Here is a 13,793-nt window from a genome sequence, read left to right on the forward strand (position 1 = left end):
TAATTTGATGAATAGGTTGCATACGTGCTCAGTCATATCTGACTCTTTGTGACCCCACTGGGCTGTTGACCACTAGGCTCCTCTGTCCATGGAAATTTTCCAGGCAAGAATACTGGAGTGGGTTGCCATTTCTTCCTCCAGGGAATCTTCCAGAGCCAGGGATAGAAATCCTGCATTGGCAGATGGATTCTTTACCACTGAGACACCTTAGAAGCCCATAATGGATAGATTATCACCTACAATTTGTATCACTTGTTAGTCATAGAAGATATGGTGTAGATAAAAGGGAATATTTTAAAATTATTGCTATACAAGCATATAGACACATCACATACATTTTAAGGATCATATCCACTTGTTATATAGTTTTAATATTTCCCTTTTATATATGTCATTTCTCAGTGCAGAGACCTGTCTATACAGTAAATTCTCACAGGAAGGATTGCTGAGTCTTAGTGCAAATGCATTTAAAATTTTGATAGATACTGTCAAATTGTGGGCTTCCCTTGTGGCTCAGACGGTAAAGAGTCTGCTTACAATGCGGGAGACCCGGCTTCGATCCCTGGGTCGGGAAGTTCCCCTGGAGAAGGCAATGGCAACCCACTCCAGTACTCTTGCCTGGAAAATCCCATGGACAGAGGAGTCCGGTAGGCTACTGAGGTAGTCCATGAGGTTGCAAAGAATCGGACACGACTGAGCGACTTCACTTCACTTTACTGTCAAATTGCCATTGGTAGAGATTGTACTATTTTTGTACTCCCATCAGGAATTTAAGAGTACCTGTTTCCTCAGAGTCTCATCACAGCTGTATTGACAAAATTTTTGATTTTTTTTTGTTCTTTTGATAGGTGTGAAATTTTAGCTCAATGTAATTAAAATTTGTACTTTTCTTATTATGAATGAAGTTGGCATATTTTGATATATTTGAAGATTGCATCTCTTTTCTTGTGAACTGTATATTGATGAAGGTCATGTCAAGCATATTAAATTTTATTTATTTTATTTTTTTAATTCTAAGATCAATAGGAAGGTGCTATAGGGTTACTTGTTGGGAATGAATATACCCAAATATGCACTTTAAAAAAGCACCTCTTGCCCGGGTATGCCCAGTGTGGGCACAGCGGCCCCGGCCCTGGCATTGCCCAGGCGGGAGTGTGCGACCCGGTGCAGAGGGGCTCGGAGGAGAGGAGCGGGCCCTCGGTGGGCGAAAGACCCGGCTGGAGCCAGAGCCGGAGTCGAGGTGGCGAAGCTGCCGGGTCCTTCATGATGAAAAATCTGGGGACACTTCTCTCTCCTTTGTGTAGCTGATTGTTTGGGCAGTAAAGAGATGGCTGACAGTGTCACAACCTTTCTGCAGGACCTTGCCAGGGGAATCAAAGACTCCATCTGGGGAATTTGTACCATTTCAAAGCTAGATGCTCGAATTCAACAAAAGAGAGGAGCAGCGTCGAAGAAGGGCAAGCAGTATCCTGGCTCAGAGGAGAGCCCAGAGCATAGAGAGGAAGCAGGAGAGTGAACCACGTATTGTTAGCAGAATTTTTCAGTGCTGCGCTTGGAATGGTGGAGTTTTCTGGTTCAGTCTCCTCTTGTTTTATCGAGTGTTTATTCCCGTCCTTCAATCAGTAACGGCCCATTGTAACCAACAGATTATTGGTGACCCATCGCTACACGGGGATGTCTGGTCGTGGCTGGAGTTCTTCCTCACATCAATTTTCAGTGCTCTCTGGGTGCTCCCCCTCTTTGTGCTCAGCAAAGTCGTCAACGCGATTTGGTTTCAGGAGATAGCGGACCTGGCATTCGAGGTATCTGGGAGGAAACCTCACTCATTTCCTAGTGTCAGCAAAATAATTGCTGACATGCTCTTCAACCTCTTGCTTCAGGCTCTCTTCCTTCTCCAGGGGATGTTTGTGAGTCTCTTTCCCATCCATCTTGTTGGTCAGCTGGTTAGTCTCCTGCATATGTCTCTCCTCTACTCACTATACTGCTTCGAATATCGTTGGTTCAATAAAGGAATTGAAATGCACCAGCGGTTATCAAACATAGAAAGGAATTGGCCTTACTACTTCGGATTTGGTTTGCCCCTGGCTTTTCTCACAGCAATGCAGTCCTCCTACATTGTCAGTGGCTGCCTCATCTCTATCCTCTTTCCTTTATTCATTATCAGCGCCAATGAAGCAAAGACCCCTGGCAAAGCATACCTTTTCCAGTTGCACCTCTTCTCCTTGGTGGTTTTCTTAAGCAACAGACTCTTCCACAAGACTGTCTACCTGCAGTCAGCCCTGAGCAGCTCCACTTCTGCAGAAAAATTACCCTCGCCACACCCGTCTCCTGACAAACTGAAGGCTGCTGAGTCGATCACCCGCCATCCAGAGGGGCCGGGGGGGATCGGAAGGATGCTGTGGCAGCTCTTCTCTGGTTCACCTCCACCCACTCCCAGGGAAGGCAGGGCCCACCCTGCCAAGGGCCCTGCCCGCATTCCCTTCTCTCTGAGGAATCCAGACTTTTGTCTCTGGTGCACGTAAGGCAGAATCTTCCTGCGACCAGTATGGATTTTAAACACTGGTGAGTCTGAAAGGACCACAGGTTTTTCTGCAGCTCTTTCCTAGCATTTGCCAGCCCCGTGCCTGGACTGATTTGAATACTCTCTCCCTGTGCCATCTCCCTTCCATTTCCCCTTCTGCCTCCCACCGCCCTTGGATGAGTGGATTTTGTAGTTTTGCTGTTGTGTTTTGTGGGCCTGTTTTTTTGTTTTTCTGTGAAGCGCATATATTGGATATGGGAGGGACAGGAGGCTCCGCTGCTCCTGGCCACTCCCTTTATAGCCATCACTGTCTTGTTTCTTGTAACTCAGGTTAGATTTTGGTCTCTTGCTCCACTGAAAAAAACCAAAAAACAAAAACACAAGCCTGAAGACATGGGACAGAAGAAAGACCTCAGCCAGATCTCCACTGGGTTTGAGGAATGACTTTCCTGCTTCCCCTTGCAGGGGAAAAAGCTTTTCTCACTGGTACATTTAAAGCTCCCCAAAGATAGGGAGGTACCAATTTCGGACAAGTGCTACTGCAACACGGATGCTCAGAGAACCTGGACTTGTAAACTCTGGAGGTCTGGTCTTGACTGTTGGCCGCTGCTGGGTCTGTCTGGTGTTTCAAAGGAATATTGGGTGCTGCAAATAGGAACTGAAGGGGTAAACTTATTAAACCCATTAAACCTGTGATTGGTTGTTTTTTTTCCTGTCATTTCAAAGAGACTAAATATGGAGGGAGGGGGCAGATGTCAAGACACCTGTACAGTGTTAAGATGTCACGGGTGTGAGCTGGTTTCTCACATATGTGTAATTGTCGAATTTATAAATTGTCACTTCAGGAAACATATTCATGGAACACAAGACTTTGTCATGATTAATTCTGAAAATTAGTTCTGAAAAATACTCCCTGAGGAAGTTTGGGTTATGTTGTTATAATCATGTTGGCACCTAGTGAAAGAATTTGGAATTGAGTTGTTTTAAAGTCTGTACATCTCCTCTATATTTGTGAAGAAGAGAGGTCTTTCCAGACTTCAATGAATTGGACATTCTCATGAGGGAAGAGAAGAGACATTTGGTTAACAGAAACCTTTACCAAATACAAGACAAAAATAAGGATCTAAAAATTGTTGCCAGGAGATGTGAACCAAGTTTGAATACAGAAGGTTTTAAAATAGTGTGTAGTTTGTTGCATTAGTTTGCAACTGATCGGCAGTTGCCTTATTTAAGATAAACTGTTGTAGTTTTTAAAATGAAATTTTAAAAGGTCAAAAAAAAAAAAAAAAAAAAAGCACCTCTTGGACTTCTGTAGCTATCCAGTGGTTAAGACTCCATGCTTCCAATGCAGGGGGTATGGGTTTCATCATCAGGGAACTAAGATCCTGCATGTTGTATGGTGCGGCCAAATTAAATAAATAAATAAAATAGAGCAAGCACTTCTGCAGCTATATCCTAAATCATCTCCCTTCACAGTATCCCGTTTCCCTGCAAAGAACAGTGCAAAATTCCCAGAAGCCTGGAGAGATGGAATTCTGAGCACAGAAGAAGTGTCCTTGGATAGGAGGGAATTAAGGGAGGAGAAGGCAGTTGTGTGACAGCTTCTATTTTCTCTGTCAAGTAGAACATTCCGTCATTTGCTGAGTGTGAACAGGCTGGAAGGGAAGATAGAAGTCTGAGAACAGTGTATCTAAACAAAACATAATAAAAGTGAATAGCAGCCTTGAAGTTGGTGACTATGAATTTATAGTTGTCACATACCGTATAGTTCATGTTCTTCAGCAACTGAGCAGCATGGATGTAGGCACAAAGGAGATGGGTAGTTGGGTTCACCTAGAGTTGGAGTTTTGATATGTAAGTGGTGAAGGCAATGGAGTTCAGGATGTTTGCAGAAGTGATGACCACAACGGAACAGGGACTTCCCTGCTAGTCCAGTGGTTGAAAATCCTCCTGCCAATGCAGGGAACACGGGTTTGGTCCCTGGTCTGGGAAGATCCCACATGCCACAGGGCAACTTGCGCTTCAGTAGCCACAAATACTGAAGCCTGAGAGCCCTAGAGCCAGTGCTCACCAGCAACAAAAGAAGCCACCGCAATGAGAAGACCATGCCCGGCTACAAAGTGTAGCCCCCGTGCAGCAATGTAGACCCAGCACAGCCCAAAACAAATAAATACATGAAATAAAACAATAGAACATGGAATTTAAGCCGGTTAAAGAGCAAAGCTAAAGCTGATGCTGAAGCTGAAACTCCAATACTTTGGCCACCTGATGCGAAGAGCTGACTCATTTGAAAAGACCGTGATGCTGGGAAAGATTGAAGGTGGGAGAAGGGGACGACAGAGGATGAGATGGTTGGATGGCATCACTGACTCAGTGAACATGAGTTTGAGTAAGCTCTGGGAGTTGGTGATGGACAGGGAGGTCTGGCGTGCTGCAGTCCATGGGTCGCAAAGAGTCGGATACAACTGAGCGACTGAACTGAACTGAACTGAAAGAGTAAAATGAAGTCAGAAAAGAGTTGATGGATAGGGAGAAATTGGATGGTTCAGTGGACTGGATATCTTGAGGAAGTTCAAGAAGAGAAGAGTGTGATAGGTTGAGAAAACAAGTTGGAAAGACACAAAACTGTGAGCTTACAGTGATTCTTCTCTTTGACAAGGTACAGGGGGTTGTCACAGACCTTAGGGGTACAGGGAAGTTCAGAAGATAGTGAGGAGGTAAGGAATAAGGAGTCAGGCAGGGCAGAGTCATGGGCCACGGTCCTGTGCCTTTCTTTGCAGGTAGAAGCTTTTCAGAGGATCTTGGCTGCACTTGTGTGGAGAGTGTGTGGAAGCACAAGAGTTTGCATTGTGTTTAGGTTAGAATTTGTTTATTTATTTATTTTTGCCACACCACACAGCTTGTGGGATCTCAGTTCCCTGACCAGAGATTGAACTCAGGCCACAGCTGTGAAAGCCTGGAATCCTAACCATTAGGCCACCCATAGGGTTAGAATATTTTAGAGAAATCATTTCCTTCAAGCAGTTTCCAACAAACGCAAATGGAGCAATCACAAAAATAAAGCATGTATATTAAGAATTATAAAGAAAGCCTCAACAAATCCTAAAGCATTAACGTCATACAGTCTAAGTTCCCCAATCATGAGTCAGTAAAATTGCATATTATAATAGACTTACATGTTTGGGAACCATTCTATTGATAAATACATTTTGTTGAAAAAAGAAATAAAAAAGAAATTTGACAAATATTTAGTTCTGAATGATAATGACAAAAGAACAGGTCAAAGTTTGTGGGACACAGCTAAAGCGGTACTAGAGGCAAATTTATATACATAATTTATATATTAAAGTACATTTAGTGGAAACAGTGAATGTATAAAAATAAACAAGCCCTCAAGAGAATTGAAAACATACATTCACGCAGACAAGTGTAAGCAAATGTTCAGAGCAGCAACTGTTTAAAATAGCCTCATAATAATGCAAATGTTTTATATATTATATGCCTAGAGTACAAACAATACAGATGTCCATTAACTGCTGAATGGATAAACAAAATGTGGCATGTCCATACAATGGAATGTTTTCCACCATAAAATGGAATAAAGTACTGCTACATGCTACAACAAAGATGAACCTCAAAAACATATTAAGTAAAAGGAGACACATATAGTTCATGATTCCATCTTTGTGACATGTCCAGCAAAGGCAAATCTTTAAAGAAAGAAAGTAGATTGGTGGTTGCTTAGGGCTGGGGATGGGAACGGGAATAAACTGCAAGTGGGTATGTTTCTTTCTTTTGAGGGTAATGGAAAATAGTTTAAAATTATACTGTGGTGATGGTTGAACAACTCTGTAACTATACTAAGAATTGTTCAATTTTATACTTAAAACAGGTAAATTTTATGGTGTGTAAATTATACCTCAATGAAGTGTTAGAAGTAGATTAATGAGGCAAGCATCCGATGGTGAAGAACAGCAATAAAACAAACCCCTAAAACAGGAACAAAGGAAATGATTTGAGCAAAAAAAGAAGGAAAAATATTTTAAACTTATTTTCTTGAAAAAAAATACATATAGTTGGTAATTGTCCAGAGATGGGATAATTATCATAGAGACTGAATCCATTTAGAACTTAGTAAACAGCTGCCAGTAACAAGTATGTCCTAAAGCTTGTAGTCATTACATTCTTCACTGATGATAGGATTTGCCATTTCAGTTGTAGGATCTGGCTTCTGTTGATTGACTAGTCTGTGCTCACTTCTAAAGTCCAAGCACTTCTCATGCATTTCTCATGTATTATCTCTTTGCATTCTCAATAATAGCCCCAAGAGGTAGGTATTATTATTATCCGCATTTAATAGATGGGGATTGGATCTCAGAGAAGGGGAGCCTTGGCATAGCTCTGGAGTCTCTAGTCTATTTCCCCCAGGTGCTAGGCTGCTGGTGTCCACCAGGGGGCAGAGAGAAGCCAGACATCCAGACACAGGCTCCACGTTTGAGCTTCCAGCCTTTCTCTGTGGTGAGAGATCTTGGTATCAGGGATCTGACCCCCGTTTCTCACGTTACAACAGGATAAACCTGGGGAGGGAGGGATAGTGACCGACCCAGGAGGCAGAGCCAGTTCGAAGCACAAGTGGGACCAGAACCCAGGACTCCAGCCTCCTGGCAGCTTTGACCTTGGCCTTAGACTTAGGTGACCCTCAGCACCTGGGAGAGACAGGATGGGCATGGATTCTGGACCATAGTGGGGGCCCCTTCCCCAGCTGTGAACTCCACAGACACCAGGGGCCCCACACAACCCACACTGCCCTGCACACAGAAGGGATTCAGCTGCATTTCCTGAGCAAGTCTCATCACAGTCATTACTAAGTTCTTTATAAAATGGGGAGAGCAACTGCCTCATAGCACTACTGTGCAGATTCATGCAAAGCTCTAACACAGAGGAAGTACTTGAGAAGTGGTGGTTATATCATCGTGGTTGTTGCATGCTATGCTAAGTCGCTTCAGTTGTGTCCGACTCTGTGCGACCCTATGGACAGCAGCCCCCAGGCTCCTCTGTCCACAGGATTCGCTAGGCAAGAATACTGGAATGGGTTGCCATTTCCTTCTCCAAAAGCAAAGGATGAGCAGTATCTTTTTAAAGATGGTATTCTTATACAAATCAAGTTCCCAAATGTGTTTCATACCAGTGTCCTGAATATTGGGGGAATAAAAGAAAGACCTCACATCTAGATGAAAACAAATGATCTGGAATTGGTTGCTAATATGTTACCAAACAAAAACTAGTTACCTCATTAGAATTATTCTCTAACAAGAGAACCAAAGGCAGAGAAAATATGCTGCTGCTGCTGCTGCTAAGTCACTTCCGTCGTGTCCGACTCTGTGCAACCCCACAGACGGCAGCCCACCAGGCTCCCCCATCCCTGGGATTCTCCAGGCAAGAACACTGGAGTGGGTTGCCATTTCCTTCTCCAATGCATGAAAGTGAAAAGTGAAAGTGAAGTCGCTCAGTCGTGTCCGACTCCTAGCGACCCCATGGACTGCAGCCTACCAGGCTCCTCCGTCCATGGGATTTTCCAGGCAAGAGTACTGGAGTGGGTTGCCATTGCCTTCTCCAGAAAATATGCTAACATTGCAAAGAATCCTGAATTTAGGTTAAATATGAGGATGATGAAGGAGCCTGGTAGGCTACAGTCCATGGGGTCGCAAAGAGTCGTACACGACTGAGCAACTTCACTTTCACTTTTCACTTTCATTATGAGGATGAGTGGCTTGAATGAGAAGGTTGCTTAATTTGAGATTAGATATTGTGAGATCTTTCTATCTGACATCTCTAGACATAGGCTGGATTATAAACTGTATATCTTGCTGTGAACAGGGACGAGACAAGATTACTGAAGATCCTGTCAAGCCTGATGCTCTTTGAAAATGAAAACCTAATTAAGAGCCTCCCTAGAGAGAAAGCCTCCCTAGGGGGCTTCCCTAGTGGCTCAGAGGTTAAAGCATCTGCCTCCAATGAGGAAGACCCAGGTTCCATCCCTGGGTTGGGAAGATCCCCTGGAGAAGGAAATGGTAACCCACTCCAGTATTCTTGCCTGGAGAATCTCATGGACAGAGAAGCCTGGTAGGCTACAGTCCACAGTCGGACACGACTTCACTTTCACTTTCAGGGAGAAGTCAAAGGCTCTTTTTAAATCCCTATTGCTCTCAATCCCAGTTCCTTGGTGCCTTATTCCCTTGCTTTCATTCAGACTACTCTAAAACTGAAGAATACACTTTGTGCAAGTTTCCACCTCTGCTTCTTCTAAAGGCATTAGATTATTAGACATTAAATCCTTCCTCCCTTATCTCTAAACTGACAATGTTTATTGTTCAAGTGTTTATGAAAAGATTTTAACACTAAAAACTTTCTAAATTTTTTTCTTCAATTGCAAAGGACAGACTTTTTAATGTTAGACTCTGTAATATGACAAACTAAGCATCTTTTAACAAAATTATCTGATAAGTAATATTTTGTCAATTTTCAGTTCGGATTTGTATATTCTGATTTCAGAGACTGTGTTGCATGCAATTGCTCACTCAGATTAAATTCTTGTTGGGATCATCTTGACAGTGTTTCCCTTTATTGAAACAGTTTTAGGATGAGTGTTTCTATCCTATTACCCAGAGAAAAACAACTGATTCATCAGTTTTAAAACTTGACAGAATTATTTTGCAGATCTAATAACATTCCCTTGATAGTAAATGAGGCATAAACATTTTTTTGTTTTATAACTTCTTCCTCTAATGAAAAATTAGTGATGTTAATTTGAATATGGGTAAAAATATTCTATCCAGTTATGACAATTCTGTGTGGAAAAGTTCTCAATATTTACAAACAAGTGTTGGCAGTGCTGTATCCCTGATGAGCGATCTTTCTCCAGACCACTCCACAGGGCTGTATTAAAATTTTAACTTTTAATATGGGACTAAATCACTAACATTTAACTATAAGTTTTCTCTAGCAATACTCATCACTAACATCTGAGACAAGGTAGACTTCACGAAGCTAACGCTCTTTGGATACCAACTCCAATCTCCAGTGGAAATACTGTGGCCAGCAACAATTGTGGTTGTTACTATTTTTATTATTACTAAATTTTATTATTAACAACGCCAACGCAGAAAGTGAAGAAGAACTAAAAAGCCTCTTGATGAAAGTGAAAGTGGAGAGTGAAAAAGTTGGCTTAAAGCTCAACATTCAGAAAACGAAGATCATGGCATCCGGTCCCATCACTTCATGGGAAATAGATGGGGAAACACTGTCAGATTTTATTTTTTGGGTCTCCCAAATCACTGCAGATGGTGACTGCAGCCATGAAATTAAAAGACGCTTACTCCTTGGAAGGAAAGTTATGACCAACCTAGCTAGCATATTCAAAAGCAGAGACATTACTTTGCCAACAAAGGTTCGTCTAGTCAAGGCTATGGTTTTTCCTGTGGTCATGCATGAATGTGAGAGCTGGACTGTGAAGAAGGCTGAGCGCCAAAGAATTGATGCTTTTGAACTGTGGTGTTGGAGAAGACTCTTGAGAGTCCCTTGGACTGCAAGGAGATCCAACCAGTCCATTCTAAAGGAGATCAGCCCTGGGATTTCTTTGGAAGGAATGATGCTAAAGCTGAAACTCCAGTACTTTGGCCACCTGATGCGAAGAGCTGACTCATTGGAAAAGACTCTGATGCTGGGAGGGATTGGGGGCAGGAGGAGAAGGGGACGACAGAGGATGAGATGGCTGGATGGCATCACTGACTCGATGGACGTGAGTCTGAGTGAACTCTGGGAGTTGATGATGGACAGGGAGGCCTGGCATGCTGCGATTCATGGGGTCTCGAAGAGTCGGACACGACTGACTGACTGGACTGAACTGAACCCAGGGAGGCAGGTGCCACTTATGCCATTCTGTAGAAGAGGAGTGAGGCTCAGGAAGTCCTGTGGCAGTGAGGGGTGGGGCTGAGATCCTGGGACCCCAGCCTTGGGCTAGGGTGAATGAGGAACAGCTGTCCTGCTGTTATCATAGCAATCTGCTGCTAAGTCAATGGCATCCCATTCCAGTACTCTTGCCTGGAAAATCCCATGGGCGGAGGAGCCTGGAAGGCTGCAGTCCATGGGGTCGCTGAGGGTCGGACATGACTGAGCGGCTTCACTTTCACTTTTCACTTTCATGCGTTGAAGAAGGAAATGGCAACCCACTCCAGTGTTCTTGCTTGCAGAATCCCAGGGACGGGGGAGCCTGGTGGGCTGCTGTCTATGGGGTCGCACAGAGTCGGACACGACTGAAGCGACTGTGCATACAATTATGATCCCATCTCACACATGAGGAGTAAGAGGGTGACACAGGTTGGGGACATGTGTCACAGCTGGCATGGACCTTTGATAAGAATTCCTGCCTGTCTGACTCCAGAGCCTGTGCTCTTGACCATTACCTTACCCTCAACCATTGCCCTCTGCTGCAGAGTTTGTCATTAGGGTGTGTTCATGTGCATAGTTGTTGGATGATAAGATGTCTGAGGTACTCTATACCTGACCCCTGCACTCTGCTTAAACCATCTAGAGTGTGGTTTGAGTAAAAATGTCTAGGCGTTACTCTTGGTAAGTTTTTTCTTATGGTGGTAAAATGTACATAGCATGAAAGATACCATTTTAACTGCTTTTGGGTATACAGTTCAGTGACATTAAATGTATTGACATTGTTTTCCAGCCATCACTGCCAACCATCTTCAGAACTTTTTCAGCATCCCACACCGATTTCCTTACCCATTAAAAACAAAATAACTCCTCTCTCCCCTTATCCCCTAGAAACTACCATTTACTTTCTGTCTCTACGATTCCGATGACTAGACATCTCATGTAAGCGGAATCATAGCATCTGTCCTTTTATGTCTATCTTTAGTCAAGCATAAGGTCTTCAAGGTTTTTCCATGTTGTTTGGTTCAGTTCAGTCGCGCAGTCGTGTCTGATTCTTTGCGAATCCTGCAGCACGCCAGGCTTCCCTGTCTGTTACCAACTCCCAGAGCTTGCTCAAACTCACGTCTATCGAGTCAGTGATGCCATCCAACCATCTCATCTTCTGTCATCCCCTTCTCCTTCTGCCGTCAATCTTTCCCGGGATCAGGGTCTTTTCCAATGAGGTGGCTCTTCACATCAAGTGGCTGAAGTATTGGAGCTTCAGCTTCAGCATCAGTCCTTCCATTGAACACCCAGGACTGATCTCCTTTAGGAATGACTGGTTTGATCTCCCTGCAGTCCAAGGGACTCTCAACAGTCTTCTCCAACACCACAGCTCAAAAGCATCAATTCTTCAGTGCTCAGCCTTCTTTATGGTCCAACTCTCACATCCACACATTACTACTGGAAAAACCATAGCCTTGACTAGACAGACCTTTGTTGGCAAAGGTCTATGCTTTTTAATATGCTGTCTAGGTTTGTCATAGCTTTTCTTCCAAGGAGCAAGAGTCTTCTAATTTCTTGGCTGCAATCACCATCTGCAGTGATTTTGGAGCCCAGGAAAATAAGATCTGTCACTATTTCCTTTGTTTCCCCATCTACTTGCCATGAAGTGATGGGACTGGATGCCATGATCTTAGATTTTTTGAATGTTGAGTTTTAAGCCAGTTTTTTTCACTCTCCTCTTTCACTTTCATCAAGAGGCTCTTTAGTTCCTCTTTGCTTTCCACCATAAGAGTGGTGTATATCAGGTTACTGATATTTCTCCCAGAAATCTTGATTCCAGCTTGGGCTTCATCCAGCCTGGCATTTTGCATGATGTATTTTGCATATAAGTTAAATAAGCAGGGTACATTTTCCTAAAGACTAATAAATCTAAACATCTCATATGCTATTGGCCATACATACATCTTCTTTGGAGAAATGTCTATTTAAGTCCCTGGCCCATTTCTAAATTGGTTGTTTGCTTTATTGCTATTTAGTTTTATGAGTTTTTTATTTATTCTGGATATTAATTTATCATATACATGATTTGCAAGTATTTTCTTCCATTGTCTGGGTTGCCTTTTACTCTATTGACAATGTCCTTTGATAAACAGTTTCAAATTTTGATATCTAAAAGTCCATTTGATCTGTTTTTTTCTTTTGTTGTCTGTACTTTTATTGTCAGCTTGATAACTTTTTTGTTATCAAGCCATCCCACATGGCTTGTGGGATCTCAGTTCCCCTGAGTAGGGATCGAACCTGGGCCATGGAAGTGAATGTACTGACAAGTCCTAACCATTGGACTACCAAGGAATTCCCATCATCTTGACAACTTTTAACTATATTTCTAACCATTCCAATATGGAGGTCCTTATCTCTATAGATTTCAAGCGATATTCCTCTTCAGTTGGGCCATTCATAAAAGGGATTGTGCGCATGTGCTCATTTGCTCAGTCGTGTCCAACTCTTTGTGACCCTTTGGACTGTAGCCCGCCAGGCTCCTCTGTCCACGGGATTTTCCCGGCATGAATACTGGAGCAGGCTGGCATTTCCTACTCCAGGGGATCTTCCAGACCTGGAGATTGAACTCCTGTGTCCTGATTGACAGGTGGATTCTTTACCACTGTGTCACCAGGGAAGCCCCATAAAAGAGATATCCCCTTGCCAAGCGGTGAGATATGTGTGCTTGTCTCAGGGAGCACAAGTTGGGGGAGGCCCTGCTGATTTCAGGCCAGTTCATGGACACTGTGCAGGTCTTGCTCCACTGGTAGTACAAGACAAAGCCAAAGCTGGCTGAGGACCAGCCGGTGCATGGGGATCTCAATCGCATCACGAACCTCATGGATGCCCAAGGTCAGGGATGAGATCTGGGCTGCGTGGAGGGCGAAGCCATTGGGTCCTCCACCCATGTGTGCCTGCTGCTTGTGCTGCCCTTCTAGTGGAGAAAGAAAGTTTCAAAGAGTCTCTGCTCTTTGGAGAGGGGTCTCCTAGCTCTGTGTGTTTAAGCAAAACTCCTGCCAGGATTCTGCATCAGTCACAAAGAATTGACCAAAGTTGGTTTGATTCAGATTCGGCAACATGTGAACTTCATTTTGAGAGGTTCCTCCCACCTCCACCCCCATCCCTGGTGCAACCATCCACTGGTATCATGAGTCACAAAATGGATTTAATTTCAAATGGACAGATGCCCTTTTCCATTGACTCCCAAGATAAATGTGAGGACCTTTTAACCACTTTGGAACCATAAGCATCAATATTTAGAATAGCATGAGTCTGTCATTTTCAGCTGCACAAAGCCCTTCTG

General features: G+C 43.4%; 1 pseudogene; it reads left to right on the forward strand.

Annotated features, from left to right (window-relative positions):
* The first annotated feature begins 1,199 nt into the window (after positions 1-1,199).
* LOC133244781 (etoposide-induced protein 2.4 homolog) lies at positions 1,200-2,238 on the forward strand (annotated as a pseudogene).
* The last annotated feature ends 11,555 nt before the right edge of the window (positions 2,239-13,793 follow it).

The sequence above is a fragment of the Bos javanicus genome, chromosome 3, assembly GCF_032452875.1.
Source record: "Bos javanicus breed banteng chromosome 3, ARS-OSU_banteng_1.0, whole genome shotgun sequence".
NCBI classification, from domain to species: Eukaryota; Metazoa; Chordata; class Mammalia; order Artiodactyla; family Bovidae; genus Bos; species Bos javanicus.